We start from the raw sequence: 17,944 nt of genomic DNA on the forward strand, positions 1-17,944 counted from the left end.
CCTCCCCTTTCCCACTCCCTCTCCCCTTCCATTCACATCATGATTCATTTTCAATTCTCTTTATATACAGAAGATCAGTTTAGCATATATTAAGAAAAGATTTCAACAGTTTGCACCCACAGAAACATAAAGTGAAAAATACTGTTTGAGTACTAGTTATAGCATTAAATCTCAATGTATAGCACACTAAGGAGAGAGATCCTACATGAGGAGTAAGTGCAGAGTGACTCCTGTTGTTGACTTAACAAATTGACACTCTTGTTTATGGCATCAGTGATCACCCTAGGCTCTTGTCATGAGCTGCCAAGGCTAGGGAAGCCCCATGAGTTCACTGACTCTGATCATATTTAGACAAGGCCATAGTCATAGTCAAAGTGGAAGTTCTCTCCTCCCTTCAGAGAAAGGTACCTCCTTCTTTGATGACCTGTTCTTTCCACTGGGATCTCACTCGTGGAGATCTTTCATTTAGGTCATTTTTTTTTTTTTTTGCCAGAGTGTCTTGGCTTTCCTGATGGATGGATATAGAACCTCAAAAGGAAGAGGAGTAGCATCAACCTGTGAAGCAATAGGAGGCAAACTTGGACTTCAGTGGCAATGCATGATATGAAAAAGAAGGAAGGAGGGCAGAATTGAGCATGGTCATGCAAGCAACAGACCATGATATGAGATGAAGTTTCTGGTAGGAGTCCTGGAGCCACAGATCTTTGGGGCAAAGCATTTGGGGCTGGAGATTTCATGTTGGGAAAGGGCTCATGTATATATACTTTTCATTTAAAAATGAAAAGTAAAAGAGACATCGAAGTGTAATGGATTATTAGATACATTTGGGGCTTAGGGTCAATTTTCACATTTGATAAAAATGAGTCTGAAGCTAGAGAATATCAAGGTCGAATTCTGGCTCTATAGTTGCTAGCTCTGCAAACTTGGGCAAGTTACCTCGCCTATCAGCGCTCCTTCACTTCAGCTATAGTACAAGAATCAGCCCTACTACATGGCCCTGGTGGGAAACAGATATTAGCAAAGTGCACACCTCAATGCCTAATACTGGGGTAAATGTTTAACTCTCTCCCCCTCCTTTGGGTAAGCCATCTGGAACTTCAGTCTTCATTCTTGATTTGAATCCCCAAATTTCAGCTCTGGGAGCACTAAGTTGACTGGAACTTCAGCTACCCACAGCGAATGGAGTCGGGTGGAAGTCAGTCTTCCTTGTTGCTTTTTCCTCATCTGTTCTTTCTCGGTCCTTGAATTCCACCTCCAACCCAGGCTTAATCCTCCCCCTGGCTCCTAGATCTCCCAGGTCTGCTCAGTCTCTGCTTCAGTTCTTTGTCATCAACTACACACAGTCCCTGCAGCTGGCTCTGGGGATAAGGGACAGAACAAGTGTCTTTTCTGATGAAAACTTAGTCACAAAGGCCACAGACTTTCGTGTTGGATCCCTATATACTGGACTTAATGATGAAAATTTTCCTCCTTCACCCTCAAGATTGCATCCAAAATCCTTAGGATGACCTGCTAAGTTCCTGCAGGACACAACTCATTACACCGTCTCTAAGTTCCTGTTTCACTAACCTCTCATTCCATTTTCCACAGCCAGATTGAGTCTACTGCATTTCCCAAGTGTGCCTTACTTCTCCTTGCTCCTGGAGGTTTCAAATGGTAATGTAAAGGGAGATGAACAGATATGTTTATTTTGTTACAAAAAATTGAAATCTATGCATATTTTTACTTTTTTAATCAATTATGAATCTTCTGTGGTTCCTTTTTTTAATTGTCAAATTTTTTTAAAACATTTTTTTTTTGACAGGCAGAGTGGACAGTGAGAGAGAGAGACAGAGAGAAAGGTCTTCCTTTTTTCCATTGGTTCACCCCACAATGGCTACTGCGGCCAGCACGCTGCGGCTGGCATGCTGCGGCCAGTGCACCGCGCTGATCCGAAGCCAGGAGCCAGGTGCTTCTCCTGGTCTCCCATGCAAGTGCAGGGCCTGAGGACTTGAGCCATCCTCACTGCACTCCCGGGCCACAGCAGAGAGCTGGACTGGAAGAGGAGCATCCGGGACAGAATCCAGCACCCTGACCGGGACTAGAACCTGGGGTGCCAGCACCGCAGGTGGAGGATTAGCCTATTGAGCTGTGGCGCCAGCCAAAACTTTTATTTAATAAATATTAATTTCCAAAGTACAACTCTTGGATTATAGCAGCTTTTTCCCCCCATAACCACCCTCTCACCCTCAACCATTCCATCTCCCACTCCCTCTCCCATAACATTCTTCATCAAGATTCATTTTCAATTATCTTTATATACAGAAGATCAATTTAGTATTTACTAAGTAAAGATTTCAACAGTTTGCACCCACACAGAAACACAAAGTACTGTTTGAGTACTAGTTATGCCATTAATTTACATAGTACAACACATTATAACCTGTCTCTATTGCCAGGGATCCTTGTTTCCCATTTCCTTCAATATATGCTGCCTGATTCATTTATTCTGCGCAAATCAGACTAGCTACCATCTGAGAAGTTATCTGTGACTCCCAGGGCTTATTTGGGTGTCTTTCTTGTGTGCATCCCTGGATCTCTAAGTGTCACAAGACTGGTCACCATGAATTGTCCTTGTTATGTCTTTCTTGCTAAACTAGGAAAACCCTTAAGAGTGAGCTTGCACTTGTACTGCTTAACTCCAGCACTTACTATGATGCCTGGTGCCTAAGGGGTACTCAGCAAGTGCTTATAGAATGAATACATGGAAGGAACTAAGACAAGAAAGAAAACACACTTGATGTGTGACAACCACACACCTCTAAATTAGACTATGGGCCCTGGAAAAGATCCCTGAGGAAAAAAAGCAATAGTAAGAATTTCTGTCATAAACTTTATGTGAGATTTCCCGAAAAGTCTGAAAGATTTTCCCAAAAGCCAACTGCAATCCAGGACCATGGGACCACCCTGGGGAAGCAAAGCCCTCTTCTCAGAATCACGTGGGAACCCCCTCACCCACATTGTCCTCTGAGGCCACACAGTCTGGAAATGGAGTGTCACATTTTTTGGTCTGTCTGTGTGCTCTGAAGTTGAAGGGAACAACATTCTCTAAGCACAAAGAATGCACCCAGACCCACTGATTAGGAATGTATTTTTAAACCAAAAAGTTTGGGAAGAGTTAAGCAGCCTGGAAGCTTTTAGAGATCTGGGATTCAGCACGGAGACCTCCCAGGATGTAGGACTTGTCCCAGACAGGAATCAAAGTTGTCTCAGCTCTGAAACAGATTTCTCAGCACTTAAGTAATTGTCAAAGATCTATTTGCAGCCAGTCCCTAACATGGGTGTTAAGAGTTGTAGGGTCTGTCCTCAGGCAAGATCTGTAAGTGTAGGCTTCTTTGTCCCCACCGATGGACAAATTTTTGACAAATATAGGCTTATTTGATGGGATACCACTGGAGCATTAAGATACAGCTGAATAGAAAGACATTGGGCTAGTGTCTGGCCAGGCTATGACATGGATGTCATTAATGTCTCCTACAGCCCCATTTACTTCATCCCTAGAATGCACGCCCATTGGCAATGTGATCCCAGGAGACCATAAATTAGCATAGCAAATCGACATACACCACAGTAGTTGAAAGAGTGTTCTCTGGGGTCTGAACGTGGATTAAGTTCTGGCTCCAACATGACCTGTTTCCTTAAACTCCAAGCCTGGGTTTCCATATCTATACCATGAAAATAATGAGAAGACATCCAAGAGTAAAGTTTCAGTAGAGAGGGGATCAATATGAAACCCTGATAAACTCCTGTGCACACACTAGTATCAGTGAAATGGGCCTATAGCTACAGAACCAGTACAGCATCTTTGCTCAAACGGTGCCCCTTACAACATCCCAGAGGGACTTTGTAGCTGTGACTGTAAGATGCTCACTAATTTGGATTGGCTCTCTGTTTTGGTTCACACTTGTTTACAGAGATGAAGTGTCCAGCCAGGGTGAAGCTCTGAGGCTGCAGAGATGAGGGAGGAATGGTCCCAGCCCTCCCTGAACTCACTCACAGCTGGAAGAGTCAGATCCAAAAACATGTCACCGCAATACAAACTCCACTTTATTATAGCACAATAAGTCACTGAGGAGGGGGATATGGGAGAGAGGCTGTAGACACACAGAGAATAGCCCTGAGTGTGTGGAAGGCTTCCTAAAGGACAGGAAGTGTGAGAGGGACCTCAAGAGCACCAGCAGGCAGAGTTCACCAGGGGAAATAGGCAGGGGAAGCCAGTTCAAGGCAGGAATACAGGCCAGACAAGGGTCCAGAGATTCCTGCAGTTTGGGAACTCTTTGAATGACTCAGAGATAAGATAATTGCCTTAAGTTGGAAGCCAGAGAGTTAAGGCAGTGAAGAAACTAGAGCTCAATGTAAGTAGAGAAACTAGGAATTGATGTAAGCAGGGAAAATCTGTGGGTGAACTTGGGTTTCTCAAAGTCGGCATTATTGGCATTCTGGGTAGGATGATTGTTGTGAGGGACTCTCTTGGGCACTGAAGGGTGTTTAGCTCTGGCCTCTCTCACTGGATATCAGCAGCAACATCACATACAACCATCGGGACAGTTAAAACTTCAGACTAGGCATTGTCAAACGTCCCCAAGACAAAATCGCCCCTCCCCTTTTCCCAGTTGTGAACCACTGGACTAAACTAAGGACTTGGTGCTTTATGCTGATTTGGAGTCTCCTAAAATAAAATGACAAGGCAGACATGCGTTTAATTTAGATTGTTAAGGATCAGACAGCATGAAAGTATCCAATCTGGTTCATGACAATTGAAGCAATCTAAGCAATAAATTATAAATGGTAACACTAATGAAGGGATGTTTCTCTCCCCCTTCCTGTGTGTGTGTGTGTGTGTGTGTGTGTATGCATACTTACTACTCAGTATATTCACGGACTTACCCCTAAGGGTAAAGCTAAAAACTTGCCATGGGATTCCAATTTCCATTAAGCTGGGTGGTACTAATGCCATCTTATGTGTTAAAGTGATCATATTAAGTGTGTAATTGATCATATAGATAGGATTAAATGTTAAAGGAATCACATAAATAAGACCAAGTCTAGTAATAACAATAGATATAATTAATAAGGAGAGAATGATCCAACATGGGAAGCAATCCACACAGCAGACTCATAGAATGACAAATGCCCTAAACAGCAATCTGACCTCAGAATCAGCCCTTAAGGCATTCAGGTCTGGCTTAAAAGCCCATGAGAGCATTTCTGGCATATAAATCCAAGACACTGTAGCAAAAAAAAAAAAAAAAAAAATCTACACGAAGGATCTCTGTGAGACTGCAGTAGAAAGAAGGGGCCATCAAAAAAGGAAGGAGAGATCTTCCACTTTGCTTATGGCCTTGTCTAAATACTGACGTAGACTGTGGATTCAAAAGGCTTCCATAGCCTTGGCAGCTTGTGACAAGAGCCTCTGGTGATCACTGACATAATAAAAAAGAGTGTCAATTGCTAAATCAACAACAGGAGTCACTGTGCACTTACCCCATGTAGGATCTCTGTCCTAAATGAATTGTACTATGAGAATTAACTGTAAAACTTGTTTTCTTTTTAAAATTAATTTGTTTTGAAATCAGTTTGTATCCATTTATTGGTACAATAGTTATTTTTTGAGTCTTTATGGTATGCTAGCAAAACTTGTTTTCAAACAGTACTTCATACTTTGTGTGTGGGTGCAAATTGTGGAAATCTGTACTTAGTATAGAGTTGGTCTTCTGTATATAAGATTAATTAAAAATGAATCTTAATGAAGATTGGGATGGGAGAGAGAGTAGGAGGTGGGACGAGAGTGGGAGTGGGAGAGTGGGTTTGGGGGGAAGAACCAGTATATTCCTAAAACTGTACCTATGAAATTTGTATTCATTAAATAAAAGCTTTATCAAAAATACTCAGTATAATTATAATACAAGGAGACTTCAGTAATTCAAGGGGAATTCAAATAGTACAAGGAGACTTCAAATTAACAGAACAAAGAGACTGCAAAAAGTTCATGGGAAAAGAAATTAAAAGATAAGTTTATTTTGGTGCAAAAAATTTTGAAACTCATGCATACAGGAAGTCTCAACAAGTTCATGAAAATGCATTGTTTTCAAAATACTCACACATTATCTGGCTCCACAGGAAAGTGGGGTGTGGTATAAAGAAGGGAGTCATGAGTCTTTATTCCCTAATGATAAATAAGAAAATTCATAATGTTCCATAATAATTATGAATGCCTCCCTTGAACTTTAAAATGAACAGCACCATTTCACAAACATCAGCTCACTAAACTAAATTAGCTTGTATCTCCCCATAGTCCAGATGAGAAAACTGAGGTTTAGACAGTTAACAACTTACACAACGTCATACAACTGGTAAAATGAGGAGGGCAGCCTTACTTCTGAATTCAATTCCCACTCTCTCTCCTCCACATCATGAAAGCTATTTCATACACATAAAGCCTATGGTACTCTGACTCACTACATTCAGCTCAATCTGGGACATTGTGACTCTAACTCTATCTAGTTTTTCAAACAATACATTTCCAAGCAAATGATCTCATAAAAATACAGGGAACCACAGAAAGTTCTTTGAAGCTTTGTGTGCTTGTGTGTTTGCTTTCATTTTTCCTTTTTTCATTATGGTGTTAACTATGGATATGCTTTCCCTTGCCTTACTCAGTCCAGGCCCTCGAAACCAGAGCTCACCAGCCTTCTTTAAGCACTGACTCTATACTCTCACTTACCTCAGAAACTTTGTGCTTCTGTGAATTTGATGTCTGGAGTTTGTGTGAGGTTGGCCACAACCAGGCAAGCTACTAAGGAGCAGAAAAAAAAATCAAACTACATACAACGCTTGAATTTTCCTTGTTTCCAACAAATTTTCTGGTGTATGTTCAGAATGACAAAATGTGATTATTGATTATTTAATTTGAAATTGAATTGATAAATCATTAATTGTTCATGGGCACAATGTGGAGCTCTGATATAATATTTATGAGGTCAAATGATTAAATCAGGCTAATTAATATATCAGCACTTCACATTTTTTGTGATAAGAATTTTAAATTTTGGCAATTGCATATTTCCTATTACAGTAATATACTATTCTGTGCTGTAGCTCACTAGAGCTTACTTTCCCTATCTAACTAAAGTTTATACCCTTTGACCAATGTCCCCTGTCTCCTATCCACCCCCTCCAACCCTGGTTATGATTCTGTTCTCTATAATTTCTTTAGATTTCATGTGTAAGATTATATGGTATATTTCTTTCTGTTTCTGATTTTTTTTTACTTAGTATAGTCCCCCAAGTTCAGAATTACCTTTTTTTCAAGCCTGAAGAGTATTCCATTGCATATATTTATCACATGTTCTTTATCCATCATCTGATGATAGATATCCAGGTTGATTCCAGATCTCAGCTATTGTAAAAATGTTGAATGGACAAGGAGGTACAGATATCTCTTCAGCATACTTATTTGAGTATCTTTGGTTATATACTCAAAAGTGGGATGACTGAATCATATGGTAATTCTATTTTCAGTGTTCTAAATAATTTCTTTACTGTTTCCATGATGGCTATGTGTTTTGCCTTGGTGCAAAGTTTACACTTAGACAAATCTGTCTAAATGTTGTTAACAGGTCAAGTGCACCTGGGAGCTATACATGATTTCATCAGACCTATGAAGAATGGATGTGTTTTCCCCAATTGGGTCCACACTTCATTTGTTACACTGTTGAAAAGACTTGGCTAGTGGCTGTACCTACCCCCACTCCCACCCAGAGTTTTAAAGCTTGCTCCATTTATAGAATTTTCCAGCAATTCTAGGGAAAATTTTTTGGAAGGAACATAAGTATTGTTCTGCACACAGAGAAAGACAGAGAAATGTTATGGAATGTATTCAAGCTACACAATTGCTCTATTTTGTTCACATAAATCTGCTTGAGAATTGGATTAAAAGTCAGAGGCAAATTTGGCCACTGGGGTAGAAAGAAATCAACATTGATCCAGAGTTTATTACTGGCTGGGACTTGTGCGAGATGCTTTGCATGCTTATCTTATTAATTCTAACCAAATCCTGTGAGAAATCATTCTTTATCCTCATTTTCTAAAGGGAAACTTACAGGGTCAGAGACTATAAAGATCTTGCCCAAGACTACTCAGCAAGCAAGAGACAGAACTGGTGATATTGAGCTCCTCATTTAATCATTCGTTGAGTTGTTTGCTATTGCAAGTGTCTGGGTACTAAAGATACATTAGGTCATTTTTTTTTTTTTTGCCACAGTGTCTTGGCTTTCCATGCCTATAATACTCTCATGGGCTCTTCAGCTAGATCCGAATGCCTTAAGGGCTGATTCTGAGGCCAGAGTGCTGTTTAGGACATCTGCCATTCTATGAGTCTGCTGTGTATCCTGCTTCCCATGTTGGATCGTTCTCTCTTTTTAATTCTATCAGTTAGTATTAGCAGACACTAGCCTTGTTTATCTGATCCCTTTGACACCTAATCTATCATTATGATCAATTATGAGCTGAAACTGATCACTTTGACTAGTGAGATGGCATTGGTACATGCCACCTTGATGCGATCGAATTAGAATCCCCTGGCACATTTCTAACTCTACCATTAGGGGTAAGTCCAATTGAGCAAGTGCCGAACTGTACATCTCCTCCCTCTCTTATTCCCACGCTTATATTTAACAGAGATCACTTTTCAGTTAAATTTAAACACCTAAGAATAATTGTGTGTTAATTACAGAGTTCAACCAATGGTATTAAGTAGAACAAAAAAAAAAATACTAAAAGGGATGAAGTATTAAGTTGTTCCTCAACAGACAGGACAAGGGCTGATCAAGTCATTATTTCTCATAGTGTCTATTTCACTTCAACAGGTTTCCTTTTAGGTGCTCAGTTAGTTGTCACCAGTCAGGGAGAACATATGATATTTGTGTCTTTGGAACTGGCTTAATTCACTCAGCATGATGTTTTCCAGATTCCTCCATTTTGTTGCAAATGACTGGATTTCATTTTTTTTTTTACTGCTGTATAGTATTCTATAGAGTACAAATCCCATAATTTCTTTGGATCTTTGTGAGTGAGATCCCCGTGGAAAGAATGGGCCATCAAAGAAGGAGGTACCTTTCTCTGAAGGGAGGAGAGAACTTCCACTTTGACTATGGCCTTGTCTAAAGAAGATCGGAGTTGGCGAACTCAAGAGGCTTCCCTAGCCTTGGCAGCTCATGACAAGAGCCTCTGGTGATTACTGACGTCATAAATAAGTGTCAATTGTTAAATCAACAACAGGAGTCACTGTGCACTTACTCCCCATGTCGGATCTCTGTCCTTAATGTGTTGTACTATGTGGGGAGCAACCAGGACTAGACTGAGTTACTGGAATTAAGACTTATTCTATGCATCTGCTCTCCCACAATATGGCGCTGGGAGAGGAGAAAACAGCTTCTACGCAGCTGCCTCCAGTTCAACCAATAAACTGTAGGACCTACTCCTGATTGGAGGAGAGCAGCGTACTCGGCGTGTGGGCAGCCGAGTTAGGATTGGCGGAGGAGGACTATAAAGGAGGAGAGAGACGGCATTCACCAGGAACATCTAAGGGGAACATTTAGCTGAAGGAACACCTGTGCAGCCCCCGAGAAAGCCGGCCGGCGGTGTGCCGCTCCCCTGCGGAAGTGGGGAATGTGGCCAGGGGGAACTGCCCTTCCACGGAGGTGGAAGGGATAGTAGCCAACCCGGGAAGAACCAGCAGCAAACCCGGGGAGGGCCGAGCAGACCAAAGAACAGCGCAGGGTCCTGTGTCGTTCCTCCACGAAGAGGAGGATATGAAGCCTAGGCAGGGTTTAGTGTTGTTCCCCCATGAAGACGGGGAGCGACATAATGGTGCCGTGACTCGGATATGAAGCCTAGGCAGGGTTTAGTGTCGTTCCTCCACGAAGAGGGGGAGCGACAGTACTATGTGAATTAACGGTACTCAAACAGTGCTTTATACTTTGTGTTTCTGTGTGGGTGCAAACTGTTGAACTCTTTACTTAGTATATACTAAATTGATCTTCTGTATATAAAGAGAATTGAAAATGAATCTTGATGTGAATGGAAGGGGAGAGGGAGTGGGAGATGGGATGGTTGCAGGTGGAAGGGTGGTTATGGGGAGAAAGAGGCGCTATAATCCAAGAGTTGTACTTTGCAAATTTATATTTATTAAATACAAGTTAAAAAAAAAGATCCATTAGGTACCTACATAGGGAGACAGACAAGGAACAGGATAAAATACTTAAAATATGTGATATGTTAAGGGCAACAAATGGAATAGTAGCCATTGATGCTGATCACCAAATATTTTCAGGACTCAGGTTTCCATGTGTCAAGCTCTGGCAAATTCATGCTAAGCGGGGTCCCTTTTAGGCTGAAGCATGCACCTCCTGCCATGATGCTGGGAAGGTTCCAGGTGGTGGTTACTCCATCAGCCTGAGTCACAGCTAAGTCACCTGAGGGAAGGAGGTGCATTGCTAGGTGCAGCAGAGAGGTTCAATGCTCCCAGCGTAAGTGACGAACATTTAACTGAAGGCAATGTAACAAGGGTTCCTCTGAGGACTTGCCCTATAGTTCAAAAACAACTGTACACACAGCCTGGGGTTGGGAGCCAGAGACTTATGGGTCACATCCCATCACAGAAAGGAACACGGTCCAGTGGAAATGTGGAAGATGGGTTGTATAGATGTGGGCTCACATCTCAGCTGCACCATTATCCAGGTACATAAAAATATTGAAATAGTTTATATCTGATCCTGTTTCTTTGTATAATATAGGTAACAAATTCTCAAATTTTAGAATTACTGTATAGTCACATACCTCATATCCATGTTTTGCTCAATGACAGGCTGTGTGTGTTAACAGTGAGCCAACAAGATTGTACCACCTTATGATGGACACTTTAGCCATCTTAGTTGTTTAGGTCCACACTACAACGTATTAGAAATGCCTAGTGACCCATTTCTCAGGGTGTATCTCATTGTCAAAGGGTGCATGATTGTGTCAGCTATGAGTCAGGAGCATAGGAAGTGAAAAGTGTGTGTCCCTGTGCTCAGTAACTATTAGTGTTCCCAGTGCTCCTCTGTCCCCCACCACCACCAAACCCCAGCCCAGCACCCTCCCTCACACTCTACTTCTTAAGAATTATAAAGTCTGTGTCATCTGTGTCGGGCAACAAGCCTGACTTTTTCTCTATCTAATCATTGTACTTAGACTTCCTTTCTTTTTAAAACCTGGTTCTTCTTTGCCTCACTTTGGTTTCTTTGTTTTGATGTATTTGTATGTTTTTTGCTTCTTTTCATGTCTTCAGTAAATTGTTTGTGTATCTACTCTTTAACAGTCTAAAGGCTGAAATCCTTTTCAGGATTAGTTTTGCTTTGTATAGCAAACAGGCATTGCTTCTCACTTCCTAAGACAGCTGCAATCTCTTCTCTCTTTCTTTCTTTCCAAAGAAAAGTCAAGAAAGTTTCCTAGTGGTCTCTGTCTCATGCTTCACCCTCCCGACTTGGGATGCCGTCTGTCTGTTGATTGGAATATATAATTGGATTAAGCAGGTTTATGTCTCTGCATCCTGTTTCCTGTGTAATTTATGTCCTTCACCACACATCTGTAAGAAAAAAGGAAGTATCTTCCTTGTTCACAGAAAAAAATCAATTATATCCCCCTTCAAAATGAAATCATATGTATTTATGGGTAGGAAGTCTGCAACAAAACTAAGAGGATGATCCCTCCAAAACATCTAGGCCATTTTCACAACACCCCAGTGTGTGAGTTGATGTTTTCTTAACCAGAGGTGTATTGGTTATCTACTGGGCACTGGGATCAAATACCAACAATATCCACTCCCTCCCCTCAAAGAGCAACTACACGTGACACATTGCAGTATAGTGAGGTTCACACAGGAATTAGAGTATTAGGCAGAAAGGTGGCCTAGGAAAATGAGGTTAAAGCAGTGGTATTAGGTTCTGGTGTAGTAAGAGACAAAAGGATAGGGTGGGTGGGAGTGGGTCCTTTGGGGACAGATGGGAGGCAAGATTGGAGGAATCAACCAGCCCAGTTTCATAAAGAGTTTCATTTCCTTGGGAGAATAAGCTGTGATATTTTCTTGTTTTCCACAAAGGACAGGAAGATTAGAAGATTTTAAATAGAGAGTTGATTCCCTCGTGACTCTGCCTTAGTTCTAATTCAGAAATGGAAAAAAGAGGGAACAAGTCGACGAATGGAATTAACTAGATACTGTGTAGGAAAATTAAACATGTTGTCTTATTTGATTTTGCCACATTCCAGCAAGTCCCTGCTTCACCAGAAGCTGTAATTCCACCAATTTTATCCATGAAAGGACCAAGCTTCAGAAAGATTGAATAAAGGAAGTCACAGTGCTGCTCTGCTCCCTACCAGGACTGGCTGCTGGGTACCAGCAGTGTGCCTGGAGGCAGGACATCCCTGGCTACATCACTCTGGACCTCCTCACTACCTGAGGTTTTTTTTCCCCACTAAATTGCCCACCCCATGGACTTTTATGATTTTTGGCTTCCAGACATGATAGAAACTAAATGCTATGCTAGATGAACCAATGGAACTGTAAGGAACAGTAAATGTCTGGAAAAATGTAACAGTTATCAATGTTGCCTATCAAAGCTCCTAAAGTCTCTGAAACACTTTTGCTCTCTCTCTCTCATTGTTTGGGACTTCTATGTTGATAGACAGAAGGAGTTATGACCTTAGAACATCAAGTTGAATGAACAGAGCTTGCATGAAAGACATGCATTTTTCATCAAGCTTTGCCTTAGAATACAGAGAAACATTTATGGGGAGGCCAAGGCAAACCTCATGTCTTCACCAACTACATGGTGCTTTGCATATTGGCCTCAAAGAAGACAGATTGTGGTACTGGGGGCTCCCTGGCAGGAATTTCTTCAATAGCTTTCCTCCCTAGCTGGGTTAGCTTTAGTGCACACATCAGGATATGAAGCCTACAGGGAGATAAGATCCCCCTTTGCCCTCAACTTGGTCTTTGTCTCAAGACTACATTCTCTAAACAAAAGCTGATTTTCATTTCTTGTTGATTAGGCAGTATTCAGGTTCGCCAAGGCTGTCTTCAGGGAAAAACGAGCAAGAAAGACCAAGAGCAGCATGGATGTTGGGCAGGACCAGAGCCACTTGAGCAAGAACTTCATCCTCCAGAAACTCATCAAAGCCATCTCCCAGGATCACACGTGGGATAAGAAGCTTCTAGGATAGGTAGAATAAATCAGATATCCATTCCATCCAAGAGCTGCTATTCAATCCGTGGAGATCCAGGCTTCCCAGGAGGTCAGAGGCAGCTCAGGGAAGGTGTGAAGGAACTTGGTGGGAAGCACTATCCTTGCAGTGTTACAGATCACATGTACTGTCTCTTCTTTTGTCTGGCCCTTGCAAAAGTATTGCCTAAGTATAGCAACTCTCGTGCATACCAAGTTTGGACAGAACTGTTTTTGGAAAAGAATAGAAAAGCAATTTCTTGGGTTTCCTGGCACCTTTTGTCTCCCTTTACCCATCAGCAACCCTTTAAGGTGGATGGAACAAATGATGCCAATGGGACATGAAGGTTCTGACAGAGAATGGCTTTTTTTTTTTCAGAAGTAGGAAGCAAAATGAATGACAAATTCAAGCAGTTCTTTGAAGACCTGTTCTTTCCACTGGGATCTCACTCACAGAGATCTTTTTGCCAGAGTGCCTTGGCTTTCCATGCCTGAAATACTCTCATGGGCTTTTCAGCCAGATCCGAGTGCCTTTAGGGCTGATTCTGAGGCCAGAGTGCTATTTAGGACATCCGCCATTCTATGAGTCTGCTGAGTATCTCACTTCCCATGTTGGATCACTCTCCCCTTTATTTATTCTATCGGTTAGTGTTAGCAGATACTAGACTTGTTTATGTGCTCCCTTTGACTCTTAGTCCTTTCATTATGATCAATTGTGAACTGAAATTGATCACTTGGAATAGTGAGACGGCATTGGCACATGCCACCTTGATGGGATTGAATTGGAATCCCCTGGTATGTTTCCAACTCTACCAATTGGGGCAAGTCAGCCCGAGCATGCCCCAAATTATACATCTCTTCCCTCTCTTATTCCCACTTTTATGTTTAACAGGGATCACATTTCAGTTCTCCACTTTGACTATGACCTTGTCTAAACAAGATAAGAGTCGGAGAACTCAAGGGGCTTCCATAGCCTTGGAAACTCATGACTGGTGCATAGGGAGATTATTGATGCCATAAACAGGAGTGTCAATTTGTAAAGTCAACAACAGGAGTCACTGTGCACTTACTCCTCATGTAGGATCTCTGTCCTTAATGTGCTGTACACTGAGGCTTAATGCTATAACGAGTACTCAAACAGTATATTTCACTTTGTGTTTCTATGGGGGTGCAAACGATTGAAATCTTTACTTAATGTACACTAAACTGATCTTCTGTAAAAAAAAAAAAGAAAGAAAAAGAAATTATCAATTCCCAACTTGACTCTCACTGGGATTAAACATGACAATAGGTCTGATCTGATTTCATCATCATTTAAAAAAAATCATCTATTATTTTTCACTTTATGTTTCTGTGTGGGAACAAACTGTTGAAATCCTTACTTAAGGTATACTAAGCTGATCTTCTGTATATTAAGATAATCGAAAATGAATCTTGATGTGAATGGAAGGGGAGAGGGAGTGGGAAAGGGGAAGGTTGTGGGTGGGAGGGACGGTATGGGGGGGAAAGCCATTGTAACCCATGAATCGTACTTTGGAAATTTATATTCATTAAATAAAAGATAAAAAAAAAAAAAAAGAAAAAAAAATTCAAGCAGTTCTCTCCTGAAGCATGCTGTGGGGTTGAACAGATTGGCTCTGGTTCTCACTGCTGAATACTCACATGCTGCAGTTTTAAGTCGTATTGCTCTCCCTCTTTCAAAAGAGTTGTAAGACAATAGTTTCATAATGCAGAGGAATGCCACTGAATTTGGATTTTGTTCACAAAATGAATAAATGGGATCCACATCAAGGACATATTTCTTAATTCTTAGGATTTTGTTTGTTTGTTTGTTTTTGGTCATCCCATAGCAATGCTGGATGTCAAAATAAATAAATAGTAGCAGTGTTGTTTTCTTCTTACTATTTGTAGAACTCTTTACTTAGTGTAGGGTTAATCTCATGTGTATAAAATAAACTGAAAGTAGATCATTGTCAAAATTAAGAGACAGAATAAGAGAGGAAGGAGAAATGGTCGGAGCATGGGTGGAAGGCAGGGTAGAGTGGTAAGTATCACTATGTTCCTAAATCTGTATATACGAAACACATGAAATTTTTTCACCTTAAAAATTTTTTAATCATCAAGAGTCATTGTTGATACAGTTGTTTATGTTGTCATCCTTCTTATTGATTGGTTGGATGATGATGGGGGTGTGGTCTCTGGTTCACTTTCTACCATTCAATTCCTAACTTAGAGATTTGTTTTTCTCCTTCTTCACCAAGACCTTATAGTGAAATGAAAAGCAATCAACTTCTTGGCCCCCCTCTTACCTGCCCCGTTCTACTTCGATTATTTTCCTCACTGTGAAAATCAGAAAGTCACACCCCTGCTGCCCTGAACTCTTTCATATGGTTTGAAACTTCAGCATGTTTGTTTCCAGGTACAAAATGCTGTGCTTCAAGACCATGTGTTTCTCTCTGTTAGTGCTAGGCAACATTTTACTCTTGGATAATTATGAGGGAAAAAAATGGTCTCTAGACCTTTTTGTCTCTACAATTCAAGGTGAACATAGCTGTATTGGGTCCCAGAGAGACTGATGCTGGAAGAGGACCTTGGAAACCATGAAGGCCTCAAGAGTTCAGGGTCTCCCCAGACCATGCCTTCAACTTTTATCTGTCCTTTGAGGGCTAAAAGTGCAAGACACCCCCAAAGCACTACCCTCAGGTATAAAAGAGTTATTATGATACTGGGGTTATTGTTGTTGTGTCTGTTTGTTTACTATGATCCTTTTAAGATGGTCTGCTTATAATATATGGTATATTCACTTATTAACTAATTCTGGTTAAAAGTTCCATTGAGAAGGTTTCTGTAGCACATGATGTATATAAATCGACAATCTATCCTTGGGATCCATTTGAGTTTATACGGGTTCTCCTGGGACTATTTTGTAATACTTTCCATTTGTGAAGAAAGTTTTTGTAATTTTTCTATGTGAATTTTCCCATTGTTCCTTTTTGATGATGAAACCAACATGACATTAAAGACCAAGAAACAGGATTTTATAGTGCCATTTGTCTCTTGGAAAAGTAAATTAGAGAATGATATTTCTGTGATTTCTTCATCAATATTATTTTGAGAAAGACTGGACTCATAAAAATGGATTAAATTACATTGTTTGCTGCAGAAATACAAGTGATAACAATGAAGACTTGAGTCAAGTCTAATTTGATTCCTCAGCCTGGCTTCTTTACAGGGTTGGAATAGAAAGACTGCACATTCAATTTGCTTCTGGAGCTTGACTTTACCTTTTTACATTAAAAAATGAAGAACAGAGGTATGAGTAGGGTAGAGAATCTCTCAAGGTCACACAGAATGTCAATGAGAACCTAGGCCTCCTTACTCTCCAGACAGGGCTCATCCACCCTTCTAGGGATTTAGCACTATTTCATTTTCCCAATCCACAGTGGGCTGATTACTGAGGCTAAAGCAATACATATAAACATAGTTTAACATCTCTGCACATACCTATGCTCAAAAATATAAAGGATTGTTAAAGATGACTATGAACAACTATATGGCAACAAATTCTATAACATAGAAGAAATGGAGAAATTCTTGAATACTTATACTTTACCCAGATTGAGTCATGAGGAAATGCAATACCTAAGTAGACCAGTAATGAGTAGCAAGATAATAATAATAATAATAATTCTCCTATCAAAGAAAAGCCCAGGACCAGAGGGCTTCACTGCTGAATTCTACCAAACATTTACAGGAAAACTACACCAATCCATATTAAATTATTCAGAAACAGAAGATGAGGAATCTTTTCCCAGCCATTTCTAAAGACGAGCATTACCATGATACCAAAACCATAAAGGACACAACAAAAAAAGAAAGCTATAGGACAATACCCTTGATGAACAAACATGCAAAAATCTTCAAAAAATATGAACAAATTGAATCCATCAGTCCATTAGAAAGACCATTTACAATAATCAAAGAGGTTCAACCCTGGGATGCAAGGATGGTTCAATAAGCACAAATCAATAAATGTAATACATCACATCAACAGAATGAAGTACAAAATTCATATGATTATCTAATAGATACAGAAAAAGTATTTGATAAAATTCAACATTGCAGGCCCGGCGCCGCGGCTCACTAGGCTAATCCTCCGCCTAGCGGCGCCGGCACACCGGGTTCTAGTCCCGGTTGGGGCGCCGGATTCTGTCCCGGTTGCCCCTCTTCCAGGCCAGCTCTCTGCTGTGGCCCAGGAGTGCAGTGGAGGATGGCCCAGGTGCTTGGGCCCTGCACCCCATGGGAGACCAGGAAAAGCACCTGGCTCCTGGCTCCTGCCATTGGATCAGCGCGGTGCACCGGCCGCAGCGCGCCGGCCGTGGCGGCCATTGGAGGGTGAACCAACGGCAAAAGGAAGACCTTTCTCTCTGTCTCTCTCTCTCACTGTCCACTCTGCCTGTCAAAAAATAAAAAAATAAAAAAAAATAAAAAAAATAAAAAAATAAAAAATAAATAAATAAAATTCAACATTGCTTCATAATAAAGACTGACCAAATTAGGTATAGAGCAAACACACTTGAACATAATATAGGCCATATATAAGAAGCCAACAGATAACATTATATTGAATGGGGAAAAGCTGTAGG

The 17,944-nt window shown here is 40.9% G+C and overlaps 2 long non-coding RNA genes across 13 annotated transcripts in view; both read right to left on the reverse strand.

The window, feature by feature from the left end:
* Positions 1-17,944, reverse strand: part of LOC127490509 (uncharacterized) — a 604,070-nt gene that overhangs the window by 92,705 nt on the left and 493,421 nt on the right. The gene's annotated exons all lie outside the window — the stretch shown is intronic.
* On the reverse strand, positions 32-9,819 carry LOC138844946 (uncharacterized). Its single transcript, XR_011381458.1, has 3 exons — positions 6,764-9,819; positions 6,141-6,205; positions 32-1,640 (listed from the first exon to the last, which is right to left on the reverse strand). It is a non-coding gene; the product is annotated as an uncharacterized lncRNA (long non-coding RNA).

The sequence above is a fragment of the Oryctolagus cuniculus genome, chromosome 1, assembly GCF_964237555.1.
Source record: "Oryctolagus cuniculus chromosome 1, mOryCun1.1, whole genome shotgun sequence".
NCBI classification, from domain to species: Eukaryota; Metazoa; Chordata; class Mammalia; order Lagomorpha; family Leporidae; genus Oryctolagus; species Oryctolagus cuniculus.